The sequence below is a fragment of the Macrobrachium rosenbergii genome, chromosome 4 (genome assembly GCF_040412425.1).
Source record: "Macrobrachium rosenbergii isolate ZJJX-2024 chromosome 4, ASM4041242v1, whole genome shotgun sequence".
Lineage (NCBI taxonomy): Eukaryota > Metazoa > Arthropoda > Malacostraca > Decapoda > Palaemonidae > Macrobrachium > Macrobrachium rosenbergii.
The window spans coordinates 82,028,517-82,047,984 of record NC_089744.1 but is presented as its reverse complement, the minus strand read 5'-3'; positions in this window follow the sequence as shown (position 1 = coordinate 82,047,984).

Sequence of the window (19,468 nt, the reverse complement as noted above, 5' to 3'; positions counted from 1 at the left end):
TCTTGAAGTCACTGTCAACCACATCACTGCGCTGTCACTGCATGCATACGCAATTTTTTTTTTAAGGTTTACATGAAGTTGGTATTATTGTTAGGGAGATCATTTTATAATTCTTACAGTTTAGTGACAAGTAGACACCTTTATTTATTATTGTTATTTAAGAGCTTAGTCATTCTGCATTTCAAATAAACGCAGATATTCTGTACTTCTTCCTTTGAAGGCAATTGACCACTGCCATCTTGTTCATTGTAACACAAGAGGGAATTTTTGCATTTTATTAGCTCTGCCATTATCTTTATTATGCGTCCTTAAGTTGAATTTTTGCCTCTAACACTGGCGAGAGATTTCTTTATCTTAAGTTATTCCTTGTTACCCATTATTATCGGGAACATGTATCCTTAAACTTGATATGTGAGTTGATTAAAAATTCAACCATTGCCTTTTCAATAATCAAATCATTCGAATTAGCAAACCTCAGTTTTATGTGTCAGATATTGATCTCTGGAATCATGTCTTCATTTAAAAGCTGCTGTCCCCGTGAGTGTTGATTTTCCACTACTCCTTGGACAAGCGAATGTAATTATTGCTGGAATAAAGCAAACCCATCTTTAGGTGCCTTCTCTTTTGCTTTCGCAAATCACTTGTTGCTTTGCTATGTGCAAAGTGCCATTTCCTTTTCCGTACAATTGATTGTGCGGTTCCTCAAAGGATCGTTCTCAGGAACTCCATGGGTCATTGGTGCCATTGCAACTCCATACCAGCATTGCTAGGTAGCGAGTTCCAAGTCACAGCATACTCTCATCACATTAGCACCATGTGTCTGTGAGTGCCACATATCCCACCGCTAAGGACCGCTCGCATCAAGGTTAGCCGCATATGGCACCCCCATGCTATAGTGCCGTCTTTATTCCAGAGGCACTTCTATTCTAGCCACAGTGGTACCCTCACTAAGGGACACTTCCAGGTCCAGTGGAGCCTGCTAGAGCCCAGTACCTCATTCGGAACCATTCTGCCTGCGCAGAGTGCCATTTCCTTCCACAGATTTGTGTGTGTGACTGTCCTTAAAGTTTAGTATTTCTGGAGAACATAAGACCCCACTCGAAGCATTATAAACCATGTCTGCTGAGGAGTACAAAACCTTTATAGAGGTACAGAAAAGTATGACTTTAAAGGGAGAACAGCTGCTCCAATGGGTTCAGGATCAAGTAGCTCCCATTAAGAAAGCTAGAGAAGAAGAGAAAAAGAAGGAGCGACATCATGAGCTATTCTTGGCACAAGAGAAGGAGAAGAGAGACAGCATGAACTAGCTTTGAAGGAAAGGGAAGCCGAGCTAGAGAAAGCCAAGCAGGGCAGTGCCATGGCACTGGCCCAACACCAAGCTGCACATCCTGCCCTGGTCGCTACGCCTTCCATTATCTCCAATATCAGCCACCTCATGCCTAAGTGGGACAGAGTCGAGCCTGAAGAATGGTTGGACCATGTGGAAACACTCTTCTCTGAGTACAGTCCGACTGACATGGAGAAGGTCATGATTCTTGCAAAACACGTGACCGGCAAGGGTCTTGATGCCTTCAGTTCCTTAGAAAACTGGCGACAAGGAAAACCTTGAAGCAGTCAGGAAGGCCGTAGGAATTGCATATGAAATTACGCCGGAGCGCTGGAGGCAAAGAGGAGAGGTCTTCCCAAGGAGATTGGTGAAACATGGTCCGGCTGGTCTTACAAAAAAGAACCGAGCCTTGTGGTAGTGGATCAGCGCTTTGGAGTGCAAAAGCTTCGAGGATATAATAAATCGAATGCAGCTTGAAGACTTCCTCTGACCCTTTGGCCCTATACATTGCCGAGAAGCAGCCAAAATCATTCACTGAGTGCTGCTGCATGGCAGATGCTTACTAAACATACCACCCAGCATCCAGTACTTCAAATAGACACATAGTTTCTCCTGACCCCACTGCTTTATCAGTCTGACCAAGAAATGGACCCTCTTCTAATCCACCTATATGTGCTAATTGTAAGAAGGTAGGACATTTAATAGTGCAATGTAAAGCTAAAGGGGGAGCCATGTCAAAGCCCCCCCTCTAATCAGAATTCCCAGCCTACTCACACCGTGACCACTCTTTGTAGAGATTACATAAGGTTTATTGCCACACATGTCAGAAATACAGGCATTTTCCTCAAATTTTAAGGATTGTCTCGGATATAAAACTCCCACAGTTGTTGCTCTAGCTGCACACATTCCTCATCTTTAGGACTCCCAGCAGCTGGCCCCATTTACTTTGTTGCACCTCCTTGAGGTCGTTATCGTGCTAAACAGGTCACATCTTTGGAAGACACTGGTGCTCAAATTTCCCTCATAAGGTGAGACAAGGTACCCTATGGTGCCGTCATTCAAGAACACAAGCCTATAACTGTTGTAGGCATAGATAATGGGAGGCTGACACTCCCAACAGTCTGATTGAGGGTCACTAGATCCCGCAGATGCAAGATCTGTACGGTTTGAATGGTAAATGAAATTCCTGGAGGCTATGACCTCCTCCTAGGACAGAACCCTCCTTACCAGCCCCACTCTGGGCCTACCATGAGTCCTGAGCCCTGCAAGTCTCTGTCAGAGGCCGATGTCCATCCCGGCCCAGCCATTGAGTCGCAGCCAGTGCCTATGCCTGGCCAGTCGAGTGCTCTGACCAGTTGAGTGCTCTGACCAGTCTGGTCGTTGAGCCCCCCCACAGAGCCAGATACTGGTTCTCTTCAAAGTACACAAACTGGAATGTCCGGCACCACTGACGTCTCTCATCCAAATCCAGTGCCTGAGCCTGCCTTAGTGCCAGTGCACAGTGCCATTCTCCCTCCAGGAGACTCCAACCTGGTCCCCCCCCCTCATCTACCAGCCTGGCACCGCTACCAGTGTCCAACTGAGACTCAGCCCGAAGTTCAGTAGGGTCTTTTCTGGATTCCCCTGACTGCAGTGGACGCTCGTTCCCCGGCACAGCCTCGCAGCCCATGCCTGAGTTGGTCCTTGTAATGTGCAAGCCTCTCACACCTACATCCACCTCTTCTACTTCATCACAGTCCCTAGTAGACAAGCCTCTGGTGGACAAATCTCTACAAGAAGTCCTGTTCAAGCTGGTCACCGATGTGGCGGCCACGCAACAAAAACTAGCAGAACTGGTTGGCACCACTACTGTCCAGGTTGTTGCAACAGCCGAGGCAGTAGCCAACTCAGTGTCTGTTTTGCCAGTCACTCCAGGTCTTAGTCCCAAGGGTAGTGGTATTGCAGGCTCAGACCTGGCCCTAGGATCTTCTCAGCCTCCTCTGGAGCCACGTGCCCAGGTTCCAGGTTCCAGCTAGCAGACCTAAGGCCTACAGTGGAGGTCAGGTAGTTTCTAGAGCCATCACCCTCTCATGGCACTCCTATTCTATAGCTGTAACAGTGCCTTATCTTAATAGAGCAATCCTAGCCCCTAATCCAGAAAGGATGCCTAGGGTTGTCTCCTACCTTTAATAAGTATTGTTGTATTGAAAGAATTTATTTGTACATTGCTAAGCCTGTCCATTAGGCCAACAAGCTGAAGAGCATATCTTAGCCAGTTTAGCAAGTTTGTTACATTCTTTATTACATTGTGTTACATTCCATTGTATTTTGTAGCATGTATCATAGAGTAACTAACTCATGTGTATTTCAGTATTTTCTTGCTGATAAACTTGTATTGTTAATATTATGTCATAGGTTAAATGACCTTTTTTGCAATTCATTTTTATTCTCTGCATGCAGCTAGTTGTCATTTGTGCTGCATTAGCGTATTTCGGTGTGACATCCAGTTGGATAAATATTGACCTCAAGTCAGTAGCTGGCCAGTTCGTTTTATTCCACAGACACCCTTTATGCTGGTGTTAGACCCATTAAGTTAAGTTAGCGAGTACGCTCACTTTCCTCAAGGGATAAGTTAGGATTAAATCTAAACTATTTCCATTTTACTTGGGCAACAATCCATTAGGACTGCTTAATGTAACCGATGCCAGCGGCTTGCTAGTGCAGTCCTTCATGCCTGAAAGGAAGTGGAATGTCTGCTTAAAGGGGGAGCTTTTATGAATATTGCCGCTAGATCGCTAACTCTTAAGCCCTTATGGAAAAATACCAGGCAGTAGTAGAGAGAGGGATACCCACAGACTGAAGAGCCAGAGGAGAGTTTTAGCCGTTAATGGTCTCACTCTCTTGAAAGTGCTGTTTTTTGTGTGTCCTCAAGGAATGCAGGTGGGGGATAGATAGTTATTTTCCTGTCTTAATCTTAATATTCAGTCTACCACCAATTGAGTTTTCGACCCTTCTCCTGCCACACTTCTTTTCCTAATCTGTCAGGTACAAGCAGCCGTTGCCGCCCGAAGGGATGTCCCCAGCAGGAAACCGAGACCTTATAACACCGGGGTCACCACCCTCATCAGTTCAGTTCAGTTCAGAGTATAACTCCAACTAGCAGTTGTTACTCAAAGGGGACCTGTTGCTTAGGCAACCCCAGAGCCAGGATGACTTTGGAACTCTCACTTTCTCACACTCTCACACAGGACAAAAGTGTCAATCCCTGGACGTCGCCAATAACTTGGATCACATCGACATAAGGTTGTTTGTGCAAGCAAACCTTGGAAGTAACGAAGGTACATGCCCCGGAAAGGAAACTTGGTTGGCCAGTATCTTCTTCTTTGACTTGTTTATTCTCTCTCTTGCATATTTCATCGTCTCGGTAACTCCATGTCTCTTCAATTTAAACAGTGAATCTATCACCCCTATGTGTAAATTCCTTGACAGTGTAGAACATAGTTCTCACCCCTTGCTAGCAAGTGAGTAGAGTAGAGGATCTCCTTCCAATTCTTGCATTATTCAGTCATAGTGAGAATATCATCTCAGTGTTAGTCTTACTGGGAACCATCTTATTCCAGGAGTGTTATTTTTGCCGTTACCAGCCTAGTCTTGCTTCTGTGTTCCCGATTGCCTGAAGAGTCCGCCCTATTGAGGCTGATAGGAATATTGCCTAATTGGCTTAAAGGACCACTTGACTGTGGCCAGTATTCGTGATTGTGACGAGTTATCCATTTCACTCAGTCATTGCTGTTGTATAAGCTACTTAATTTAGTGAAAGTGTCCCAATTTTCCTTGGTGATTTCTTCCATAATGTGATTGTAATTAATAAATTAATATTAAGAAATTCACTTTCACTTGGCAACCTACTGTTTATTGCTTGAGCTTGCATTTTATTAGTCTATGGGCTTACGAGGGGTTTCTTGTAAGGATAAAATTATTACTTTAAGGCTCAGTACGTGGCCAACCCCCTTCCAAGCCCGTTAAATATACTGTATATATATATATATATATATATGTATATATATATATATATATATATATATATATATATATATATATATATATATATATATATATATATATATATATATATATATATATATATATATATATATATATATATATATATATATATATATATATATATATATATATATATATATATATATATATATATATATATATATATATATATATATATATATATATATATGTTTTTATAAATATTCTGCTGTTCGCCCTCTATGCAGTTTATTGTAGGAAAAATACGCGAACAACGACAGGGAACGTCTTTGTCTGAGCAGGGGAGCGATAGGCAATTCAAACTTTAACATCCATACATAGCAAGACTAGGTAGCATTAGGAACCTAACCCCATAGAAAAGTTTCCACAAATAACCCTTATTGTAAGTGGTCTTAAGCTACTTTTTTCCTGTACTCTGTTCGGCAAATGTTTTAACAAAATTTCAGACCCCGAGGGCATAAAAAGAAGCTGCCCAGTGTGTGTGACCCAGGAGGTCGCGGAGAGAAGACATCCATCGGGGAGACAGCACATCTGTTCTTCCGACTCTGTGTCCTTTTGTCTCTGTCTTTATTTATTAGTGAATTGGGAAAACTGCTATTATCAAGACTTCCAATCATCTGTTGTATGCGCAAACAACTAGTCGTCCACGGTAAGTGAGATTTTGGCAAAGTTTTGCCGATTTACTAGTATCTTGTTCTGTATTTCCAGTTTCTTTTGTTTCCTCCTTGACTGCCATCTAGATATACCATATAAGCAATTTACCTCTATGAAGTCTAGATTAAGAATAATTTATATTGCTTAGCGACACTCCGCTATCCCCGTGAAGTAACTAGGAATTAGGGAAGGTTAAACAAGTCATTTACAGCATTTATGCAGCCTTGTGTCTCGATCCCATTGTTCGGAAGAGCCCATTGTGTTAAAAACATACTGAACGAAGAGAAAATTGACTGCGTCCGAAGTTGGGCGGCTGTTAAAGTAATTCCTTAGCTAACTGCATATTCTTTGTGTCGAGTTTCCTCTCGACTGGCGACCTTATTCAATTAAGAATCATCTGTCTTTGAGGTTAATTTGTAGCTTCAATTGACAGGTTACGTGTGTCCTTGGCACTCAGGGCCTTAGTAATTACATTAATCAAGTAATAAACTCATCAGCCAAGCCCCCATACGTAACATTGGCGATCTCGCATAGGATCTAATTAATTTAGAGAAAGTATCTGTAGAAAAAAATTAACTACAATTAATTCCAAAGAGAAAAGTCAGATATTTAATTTAATTTTACTCTTCCAGACAAGGAGACAGCACAAGGCATAATATAATAATAATAATAGTTAGAATACCAGGTATAATTAAGAATTAGCGTAGGTAGGAAAGTGTGCATTGAGAACAGCTTAATTCACAATTCATAAAATCTTAAGACGGAGCATTTTTGCCGTGTTCGGATATCGTATGTACATTCCAGCGAAGGTCATAGGCCAAGTTACCGTGTAATTGTTAATATTCTGCTATTTTCCCCCAAGGATTAATGCATGATATTAATTTTTTTTTAAACAAGTTAACTCGTGCACGATAACGAGTGGAGAAAGCACGCCTCACGTATCTCTCAAGGGTAGAGACAGAATTTGCGAAGTTTATTGAATTCCAAAAGTAGTAACCACGTTCGTCACTCCAGATTGGCATTAAGTGTGTTCATATCAAAACACGTGTCATTGAAATAGCAAACGAATGGCAATAGTTAATTTTACCATAAAATATATTTTTCAGCAACGCAAACTTGGTCCCATCCGAACCGCACAAATCCATTTCATTGTCTGGCTAGTGGCCACTCCTTAAGCGGACGGTTAATTCCGTGCGAGAAAGAAAAATAACAAAAGACACAAGTGTTGCCTAGTATTTTCGTTTTCCATCCTTAACGTAAAATCCTTTGCAGTGTTGGTATATTTAGAGTAAATCTGGATGCCTACATTTGCTTAGTTCGTTGTGAGAGGAATTCGAGCGCTTTGTGTAATTGATTTGAGAAAAGAGCGGTTTGAAATCAGGGCAGTTTGTTTTGAATTTTGTGCTAACGGGATTTCATCCAACATCTTGGGAGCCGAGTGGACCTTTGTTGTTAATGTTTGGATGACCGCTCCCCATGTCCGCCATCTTACAGCCCCTTGGTTGTATTGTTTGTGTGATGGGGCTGTAGCCTCTGCCTCCTTGCCACTTTTGGGACTACTTCATTGGCGTAGTACCACCCCCTCACAAAATCTTAGCCAGACAGACTTCGGTAGATAAGAGACTAGGACAGGGTTCCATGCCATAGATAAAAACAAGATATAATTTAGTCAGGGAATGATAGGTCTTAGTTAGAATTAATACAGAGAACATGTTCTTATACAAATACCAGACATAAAGAAAATCATATAAAGAAAAGAACTTACAATTTTACTCTAAACTCATTGTAGACGTTCGACTCTGCTTACAATTGTTAAAAACAATCCCCTCATTGCAAGACGACATATCTGCAATTAAGAACCCTGCCAGTGTGCACTTATGAAATTTTACTTAAACTTTTCTCAGGCAGCACAAATTGGCTGACTGAATATCTCTCTCTCTCTCTCTCTCTCTCTCTCTCTCTCTCTCTCTCTCTCTCTCTCTCTCTCTCTCTCTCTCTCTCTCTCTCTCTCTCTCTCTCTCTCTCTCTCTCTCTCTGACCCTTCATATACATCGGGACAAAAGAAACACCTCTGCCCCACAAATAGATAAGGAGAAGTTAAGATTAATTACAGTGATAAACTGTCGGTCACGAGTGAGGTCTTTTACCCAGACCTAAGCAGACAGTGGCCTTTCCCCCTCTGAAATAGAAGGGGGTTGTGGCACTGCGGGTACTGGGACCAGACACTCACGAGGGCTTAAAAAAACAAGCAACCACAAATTCATTTTGCCTTCCACAGTGCCAATAATTTGCAGCACTGTCATCAACTGAATAGCTTACTTCTCTCTCTCTCTCTCTTCTATTTTCCCTTTCTCTCTCATTCATTTGTTACACTCTGCTGGGGTAGAGTGCATTTCATACATATAGCCTAGTTGGACTCAAGTAAGGGGTTCCTAGGAACCCACTGGCACCATAGTGCCACCAACCAAGCAACTAGAAGAAAAAAAAAATAATAAATAAAACCAGACCAAAGGGAACACAGAAGATAAAGTCCTTCTGGTACCTAACCTGCACCAGTACATAAGGATACTGAGTGCCACCAGTGTGACCTTTACACAGCACACCCAACCACAGTGCCACCTTTTGAAGGGATGCCACAGCACTGAAGGGACACTTCCTCGCTGCCCAAGTACGCTCAGTCAACCCGGGTAGACGTCCTTCCCCATCAGAACCATGGCAGCAGAGAATTATAAAGCCTTCTTGGAACTGGGGATGGCGGCAGGTCTCACCTGATTGGAACTTGCCACATGGATCAAGGAGCAAATGGACGACTTGGCCAAGCGAGAGAAGGAAGAGAAGACTTGAACGTCAGAATTATGAAGCCGAACAGAGGAGGTATGAAGAAGAACGGAGGGTGGATGAAGCTGAACAGAGGCAGCTAGAAGATGAAAGAGAAGAAAGGAGAAGACAGCATGGGTTAGCCTTCAAAGAAAAGGAGCTCGAGCTGGAAAGAGCAAAAAGGGAGAATGCCGAAGCTATGGCTAGACAGCAAGCCTCCAGCCCCACACCTGCTGCACCATTACTATATATATATATATAGTAATACCTTGAACTTGCATGATTCGAGTTGCACGAATTCACAGACACACGAATTTTTCATTGGAACCTAACTAATGGTCATACACAAGTTTTTCACAGACACGCGAACATTTGCGAGCACTGAGAAACCCAGCAAAAGTGTTTGTTTAATTTTTTATGTAATTTATAAGTTCTCAAGCTTTTATGTGTAAATTAGATAACATTAAATATTATTAAAAGTAATAATTTCTCTCTCTCTCTCTCTCTCTCTCTCTCTCTCTCTTCTCTCTCTCTCTCTCTCTCTCTCTCTCTCTCTCTTCTCTCTCTCTTTTAGTGAGATGAATTTTTATGGTACATGTATACAGGTGTATTCATTTGTATGATAAACTTTTTACCTAATAATAAGTACTAATTTTCAAATAATAATAATAATAATAATAATAATAATAATAAGTAATAATAAAAAACTGTAATTACAAAATTCATATTATTTTGAACAAACAAATTCTTCCCTCATCTTTTGTAAGGAGGAGGTGAAGGCAAAAGCTGTCAGACATGTCATTTAACCTGACAAGGAGGGGAGTGTTGCTAATCAGTGGTCAAATTTTTCTTGTAATTCTCTCTCTCTCTCTCTCTCTCTCTCTCTCTCTCTCTCTCTCTCTCTCTCTCTCTCTCTCTCTCTCTCTCGAAGTTAGACAACCTACGTATTACAGCACTTTAACTGTACAGTAGATAATTTTGAATTGAACTAATTTTACCTGTACCGTTTACAAACTGTAAATGCACCGTTCTAAAACATAGAGACATAGAGCATTTCAGAACATAGAGCATTTCAGAACAAAGAAAGTGACAGAATAAAGAATTTTTTACAAACGAGGTTGAGAAGACTTCTAAAAATAGATCAGCAGAATGGGGGAGAAAGTCACACCATTTATTTCTTTTTTTAAGGGTAATGTATTAAGCTAACTTTTAAATGAAAATATGGTAACTTTAATTTCATTTAATAGTTCGTTTTAATACTGAATTTCATCTTTTGATATCTTAAGAATAACTCTCTCTCTCTCTCTCTCTCTCTCTCTCTCTCTCTCTCTCTCTCTCTCTAATCATTCATATAATATAACTTGATATTTCAAGTAAGGACAATATCTCTCTCTCTCTCTCTCTCTCTCTCTCTCTCTCTCTCTCTCTCTCTCTCTCTCTCTCTCTCTCTCTCTCTCTCTCTCTCTCTCTCTCTCTCTCTCTCCCGTAATAATTCATAAATAATATAACGTAAGGACAATCTCTCTCTCTCTCAATCTCTCTCTCTCTCTCTCTCTCTCTCTCTAGTGTGTTATTCTCTCAGTCTTCATAAATTGATAAATAATTTTCTCTTAAGTAAGGACAACCCTTATCTCTCTCTCTCTCTCTCTCTCTCTCTCTCTCCCTCTCTCTCTCTCTCTCGTTCATAGTTAGCGATCACACATTTTTACAACTTATTAATTCTCTGTACGTCTTTACCTGTACAGTAGATAGTTTAAATTGATCTAATTTGACCTGTATTGTCTACGAAGTGTAAATGCTCTAGTGTTGCAAATACGTTCTAAAACATAGAGACATAATAACTAAGAGTTAAGTTAAGAGTTGTATTAGTGAAAATGTAAAACACTGTTTGTTCATGAAAAAGCATTTCAGAACAAAGAGAAAGAGACCAGAATAAAGAAGTTGTTAAAAAGAGGTTGAGACGATTCTAAAAATAGATCGGTTGGGAGGGGAGGGAGAGAAAGAGAGAGAAATTCTCTTCCAAATCTCAGTTTTTATGTCAACCATTTATTTCTCTTTTTTAAGGGTAATGTATTAAGCTAACTTTTAAATGAAATTACAGTAACTTTAATTTCATTTAAAGGTTAACTTAATAATTTGGGAGCATGATTAGGGTCATATTTAGTGTTTAAACTTTAGAAATAAGCATTTATTAACCTTTTTAGAGACCATGCCAAACTTAGCGAAAATTCACCCTCCATGAGGGGTTCTGGAACCTAACCTCGCATAAGTTCGAAGTGTGACTATATATATATATATATATATACTATATATATATATATATATATATATATATATATATATATATATATTTATTTATTTATATATATATATGTATATATTTATTTATTTATTTATTTATATATTTATATATATTATTTATATATTTATATCTAAGTATATATATAAATATATATATATATCTATATAGATCTATATATGTATAGATCTATATATATACTTTTTGTTTCTAAGTATTTTGTTTCTAATGGTGTTTTTGTAACTGCTTATCAATTTGAAATGATCTAGCTTCCTGTTGATGGGTGTAGTAGAGTTGTTGTCCGGGACTGTAATTATTTTCTTCCCTACCAGATGTTGCTTTTCTATCCTTTCCTATTACACCCATCAACAGGAAGCAAGATAACTTCAGACTGATAGGCAACTACAAAAGCACCATTAGGAATAAAATAGTTAGAAACAAAAAGTCGGTAGAAGGGGCGAGAGATAAGAGGGAGGGTATGTATGGCAGCGTGTCTAAGACTGTGAAGATGGGTACTAAGGCGAAACTGGCAAATCTTCTAAAGAGCGAAGCAAACAACACATGCAGAACATAAGACATTTTAATCAGACGTCAGCAGTTGCCAAACATTGTTGGGAAAATGACCATAAAATAGACTGGGAAAATATGAGTTTTCTGTACAGGAACACCAACAAAACGGCCAGACAGGTTGTAGAGAACGCCTTCATAACATGCGCTAACAACACGATGGCAGGGAACACCGGAAACAGCTTTGAAGACAGCATATCAAGAAAAATTGTACACTCCATCTGGTCAGTAGCAATGAGAAACAAAAGAAAAAATCCACTAGAGGACGCATGGAAACGAACATCTGGATGAAGATGCGGGCACAGAAAGACCAAGGTCACGAGGGGGCGGTCATACAGGAGGAGGAAGGCAATTATAAATACAGCTGGACTATGCATCTGGTCATTGCACAGATACTTGATAATGAGAACTGTTTGTCTTAGAAAGCTTGTAACTTTTTCTGAATAAATATCTCCACTAGATACCATCCAGTTTGAATGAATGAAGTATATGTTAGTAAGTCTACTGTTATATATGTATATAGAACAATTGTGTATGTGATGAAGTTAATATATATGTGTATATATATATATATATATATATATATATATATATATATATATATATATATATATATATATATATATATATATATATATATATATGTGACCCCGTTTCTTTCCTTGTGTGTGTGTGTGTGTGTGTGTGTGTGTGTTGAAAATGATTAATTGTTATATATAAATTTATATAACTGAATCACGAGACTTTAAAAATATGGACTTTGAAATAATGGATGAATAAATAATGGTTTCAAAAGGTAAAATCCGGGGACTATTGAAAGGAAACTTTCTTGGAGTGCTTTTCTGCTTCCCACACTTCGAATAGGCCTCTATCTTCCGACTGTCTGTTGTCCTTTTTAAAGGGAAACATTGGAGTGCTCCCACCCCTTTTCTGTATGCCTGTCCTTATATCTCCCATTTTCCCTTGGCCTCTTGATTGTCTGTTGTCCTTTATTTAGCAGACTGCTGTGTAAAGGATGATTATTGGGTATTTGTTCCTTTGTAGGATGTCCCTGGGTCTCTGGCACTGAATTTGATTGGCCCAAAACATCAGCACTGACCAGTGTTTCCTTTCCTTCATGGTGTATTTTACACTCTTATAACCATATATATATTATATATATATAGTATATATATGAAAATATATATATATATATTTATATATCCTATACCCAAATGGAAATATATATATATATATATATATATATATATATATTATATATATATATATATATATATATATATATATATATATATATATATATATATATATATATATATATATATATATATATATATATATATATATATATATACACACACACACACACACAAAGTCACACACAAAAAAACTCTTAACTTCTTCTTCTTCTTCTTCTTTTAACGTGCTTTTTTCCCAAACTCTTAACATCCCATTTAAATGAACAAAAATCAGAGCAATGTCATAAAAAAACAGAAAATAGGCAAAGTTTATGTTTTATTACCTTTTAATCAATATTTTGACATTTCTTCATTATTTTCAAGTACCATCGTGCGCAAAAGTCCGTTCCCTTGGCCATCCAGAGAATGAACGCGAATCCGGTGACTATGAAACACCGAAGCAGTTGAACAAGTAACCAATGGAAGACCCAACAGATGTCGCACCGTGAGCACATATGGGAACATGAAGGACGAGTGGGAAGCAGCTATTTTTCTTGAGCACAGAGTAAAGTTCCTATATTTCAGTACCGTTAAGAAAGTGAACGTAAAGTTTTTGTTGTTGACGATACTGAGTTTGAGTGTAAAATGTGCAGTTAAGAAAATATGCGAAGTAAATCTGAGAAGAAAAGTGCTTAGGAAGTCAGTATTCATGAATTAGTATTTCCTATAGATTATTATATCTTATCAACAGACATGACTGTCCACAAGATCGATACAAGACATTTCAGCTTCAGTGTTTACGGTTTATAAGATACGATCATCTGTAGGGAGTACTAATCATGAATACTGACTTCCTAAGCAAAACCCTTACGATCACTTTCTTAACGATATTAGAATATGGAGACTTTACTCTGTGCTCAAGAAAAATACCCACTCCTCCTCCCTGTTCCCATATGCCCTTACTGTGCAACATCTGTTGGGTCTTCCATTTGTTATTTGTTCAACCGTTTCGGTGTTTCATAGTCAGTGGATTCGTGTTCACTCTCTGGATGGCCAAGGGAACGGAGTTTTGTGCACGATAGTACTTAAAAATAACGGAGAAATGTCAAAATATTGAATAAAGGTAATAAAACAAAAACTTTGCCTATTATTTTCCGTTTTTATAACTGCTTTGATTTTTGTTCATTTAAAGGGGGTGTTGGGAGAGTTTTTTGCATATATATATATATAGATATATATAGATATACATATATATAGATATACACACACACACATATATATATATATATATATATATATATATATATATATATATATATATATATATATATATATATATATATATATATATATATATATATATATATATATATAAATATAATATATATATATGTATATTTTCACGTGTTTTTCACAGAAACAAATTTCTATTATGTATATTTTTATCATATATCTGTATGTATATATATATCTATCTATCTATCCATATCTATCTATATCTATATATGTATATATACATATATATATATATATAATATATATATATATATATATATATATATATATATATATATATATATATATATATATATATATATATATTATATATATATATATATCGCAAATGAACGCATGCTTGAGACTGTCATAAAATCCACATAAGATGAGTGAAAACCGGGACTTTGAACAATTACTTTCGTAGCTTATTCTACATTTTCAAGTTCACACTGAATACAGAGGTAGTTGACAGAGCTTTATATACAAAATGAGAAGGGGGCAGGGTTACAGTTTCTTAATCTGGACAGCATGTTCTATAAACAGAAAAGACAAGGGCAAAGGATCCAGGGATAACCGTGGGTGGAGATTAAAATTCCTGGTGCACGTGGCTTCAGTAAACACCGTTTCCAGCAGATTCCTTTTCCGATGGTCGTTGACCCTGCAGATTATCGATGACTTATCCCAGGTAACAGCATGGCCTGTCTTAAGCCAATGATCCAAAATGCCATTGTTTGTTAGACCTCTTGAAAGGGCATATTTGTATTGGGAACATATCACTTTCAGTCCTTTTGATGTTTGGCTGATATAAATCTTATAACGTTCTTTGCAAGGGATACTATGTACAATATTGCTTGAACTGGGCAGACTATTCTTATTTAACTTATTTCTCAAAATGCTGTTATATTTGATTACTAAATTAATATCAACAGTTTATAAAATGGGCACTGCAGGAATGAAATTAGGGTGAAATGGCAAACAATATTCTTAAGTTCTGTGTTAACTCTGGTTGGGCTGTAATATGTCTTTTTTTTGCTTAATTCTTACAAAGTTCCAAAATATATGAAGGATAACATAATGAATCTCCTATTTTATCAATAGTTTTAAACTCATCTTCCAAAAATTCAGGACTATAAATTCTAAGAGGTGTAAGATACATGCTGGAAAATGTTGAAACCTTAATTTCTTTAGCATGGTTAGAATAAAAATGAATATACGACAAATTATTCGTGGATTTCCTATATACTTTAAAACAAAAATTGGCGTTATTTCTGGTATCTAAGATGTCCAAAAATTCTATTGTGAATTTTGTACATGGTACAAGATTACTAATTGTATTCAAGAAATCAGGGATATTTACATTGTCTTTACAATATAAAAGCGATCGTCTACATATCTAACCCAATTGGATATATATATATTATATATATATTCTTATGGTTTTATTCATGAGGGAGCTTGAATTCAGAGCAGGAAAATTACCTTTATGATTTTTCTGAGAGAATGATTCACTTACCATGGGAAGTTTCTTGTATCTGACTACTATTTTGGGTTCAGGCAACCACAACAGAAAGAGAGGTGGGCTGAGGGCTTTACTCAACAGAGAGAAGTTGCAGATAAACACTTAGGTCACTTTAAAATCACTTATATTTACATTAACAACGAAATCAGAAGAACAGGGAATAAATGAGGCAGGGAACCAGGTCCTGCTAAATAACTAAATTATGTTAACAAATAATAATTGAAAACTGTCAAAGAAATCAACTTCAGTGGCACTGTAGATTGAAATAGCAGTGGTTGGGACCACGGCAAGCAGGGCACAGCCAAAAGGAAGATTCCACAGCCAGTGTCTCTGTCTGCAACTGAGAATGCACGAGGTTACGTGACGGAAGAAAGAGTGCAATCAAAGGAAAAATCGAGAAGTGCACTGAAGGGGCCAAGGTGTCTCGATTTTCGACACTGGAAACACACGTACGAGTTGAAATAAGGTACTGCAATAACAAATCAGGTCTAGCATGGAAATTTGCACTTTGAAAAAATGAAATGGAAAATCATTGAAAGAGAAAGTTCGTGACTGATAAAGAAATACCTCTGATCAGGGCACGTTACCTTTGTCGGAACATTGTCTTCGCCGTAGATAAGAATGGAGGAGGAAGTTAAGGGGGTTTCACTGGTAGAAATACTTGGGCTGAGCAAGGTAGCCATGTGTTCAGGGTTATGGCCCATAAGGAGTGGGAAATCGAAGGGGGGAATCTGTTTAGGGATCTGAAGCCAAAATGCCTCTCTCTCTGAGTTTTGAGGAGTCGTGGGTCGTTGTCGGCCCTTTTATAACTTTGTAGGGATTACGTCTCTTGGCTTCTTACCATGTGTAAATCGTGTAGGAATGGCGGTGACCATGGGGCCATGTGAGTCGCCCAAACTTTCTCTTTGGCTTTTAGTCCCCTTCACGGCCTCATCTTGGTCTACGGCAGGGATTTGGTCTTCAAGTGGCTGCTTCGTTCCTGGAACAGAGGATTGCAGAGCAGTCACGGGTCCAGAGAAAGGATTAATAGTGTCTCCAGGGGGCAGTAATTAAGGGATTAAGAAGGGGCAAATGTTTTCCATAACCTTCCTGTCAGTCAGCAGTATGATGAAACATGACTGCTATTTTGAAAAGAATAAAACATTTTCAGTTTTTACATTAACTTCTCTTACAAGCATAAAGGTTATATTTTACTTCATTTCCTTTTGTGAAGCTTGGAGGGTGAGTTAGCTTGGGAAGGGAGTTAGCTTCAGAACTGGAAGGAGATTGTCCAACCCAGAACAATCCAACATAAAGAACCATTCCAAATTATGCAAAACATCCATAGACAATAGACAACAAAGATTTTTGAATAATAGGACAAATACAGAAAGACAGCAACTTAACAACTTTAAGAGCCCATAATGATAAAATTAACTGTTCCATCATTAAACACCCAACAACTTTAATAGTCTATAATGATAAAATTAACTGTTCCATCATTAAACACCCAAACATCATCTAGTCAACTGTTTATTGCTTGATGGCCCTATTTGCCTTATCATTACCTTGTTTTCTTTGTGTTTTATTTCTATTTTTGTTTTGTTTTGTATTTTTTCTCTCCTTGTTTCAATACTGTAGTTTCATTTTAGCTCCCGTCTGGGTAGGTTCTTCTTTTTTTGTCATGGTGTCTCTGATATTTTTTAAATGAATTAACATTTTAAATGAGATAATACTGTAGTGTTTTTAATTAGTTGTTGTAATAAATGTTTTTATAAATAATTATTGAGCCAACTCACTATTTCAACCTTGAAGATGCAACAATATAGTTGTGAAACGTCACCATTAGCAATAAACTATCAGTTGTATCGAGTGCCTTTCCCTGAATATATATATATATATATATATATATATATATATATATATATATATATATATATATATATATATATATATATATATATATATATATATATTATAGGCTATATAAATAAATGATTTTATGAATAATTATTGAGTCAACTCACTATATTTCAGCCTTGAAGATGCAACAATGTATGCATCTTGAAGGGTGAAATACTGTGAGTTGACAATAATTATTCATAAAAACATTTATTACAATAATTAATTAAAAGCACTACATTGTGTTTGTCCTGTTATTAAAAAATCTTTGTTGTCTATGGATGTTTTGCATAATTTGGAATGGTGCTATATGTTGGATTGTTCTAGGTTGGACAATCTCCTTCCAGTTCTGAAGTTAACTCCCTTCCCAAGCTAACTCTGAATGACAACCGATAAACTCTCTTTCTCTCTCCCCAACTCTCCTTTACTCTTTCCCTCTTTCTCCCCCCTAACACCACCTCTACACTCTCTCTCTCTCTCTCTCTCTCTCTCTCTCTCTCTCTCTCTCTCTCTCTCTCTCTCTCTCTCTCTCTCTCTCTCCTTCCTTTCCCTGCCCAGCATTTTTGACATTTTATATTTCAAACCTTCTCACACCCCCATCCTATCAGAGCTGAACTTGGAATTGTAGGGCATCGGGAGCATCATCATTCATCTCAGCAACCATGAAAAATATGGATTAGATAAAAATATCTGTCGCTTATCTGTCGGTTATTTTTACGTCACTCCCTGTGGTGCCAATGAAGTCTTAACCCTCCCCCCCACAATATTCTTTTCCAGATGGTAAGTCATATGTATACCGAAATGAGTTATGATAAATTCGTGAGTTTATTTTGTTACTAAGTCTCCAGGCAAAACCAACCCTGTTTCAGGGAAGCCCTTCCCATCCCCCCCCTTTCCAATTTGGTGCCCTTTGGTTCTGGTGATGTCTTACCCCCACAGTATTCTTTTCTAGATGGTAAGTCTTATGTATACCAAGTTTGTTTGGAATTGCTCAATGCATTTCCATACATACACACACACATATATACATACATGCATACATACATCCATTTACACACACACACACACACACACACACATATATATATATATATATATATATATATATATATATATATATATATATATACTGTATATATATAAGGAAAGACAAAGGAAGTAGAGGGAAAGGGAAGACAAAAGAAGTAGAGAGAAAGGGAAAACTAACAGAAATAGAGGGGAAAGAATAAACTAAAAGAAGTAGAAGGGAAAGGGAAAACTAAAGGAAGTAGAGGGGAAAGGGAAAACTAAAAGAAGTAGAGGGGAAAGGGAAAACTAAAGGAAGTAGAGGGAAAGGGAAAACTAAAGGAGGCTGAAGGAAAGGGACAACTAGAGGAAGTAGAGGGAAAGAGAAAACTAAAGGAAGTAGAGGGAAAGGGAAAACTAAAAGAAGTAGAGGGAAAGGAAAAACTAAAGGAAGTAGACGGAAATGGACAAGTAAAGGAAGTAGAGGGAAAGGGAAAACTCAAGGAAGTAGAGGGAAAGAGAAAACTAAAGGAAGTATAGGGAAAGAGAAAACTAAGGGAAGTAGAGGGAAAGGGAAAACAAAAGGAAGTAGAGGGAAAGGGAAAACTAAAGGAAGTAAAGGGAAAGGGAAAACTAAGGAAGTAGAGGGAAAGGGAAAACTAAAGGAAGTAGAGGGAAAGGAAAACTAAAGGAAGTAGAGGGAAAGGGAAAATAAAAGGAAGTAGAAAGGGAAAACTCAAGGAAGTAGAGGGAAAGGGAAAACTCAAGGAAGTAGAGGGAAAGGGAAAACTAAAGGAAGTAGAGGGAAAGGGAAAACTAAAGGAAGTAGAGGGAAAGGGAAAACTCAAGGAAGTAGAGGGAAAGGGAAAACTCAAGGAAGTAGAGAGAAAGGGAAAACT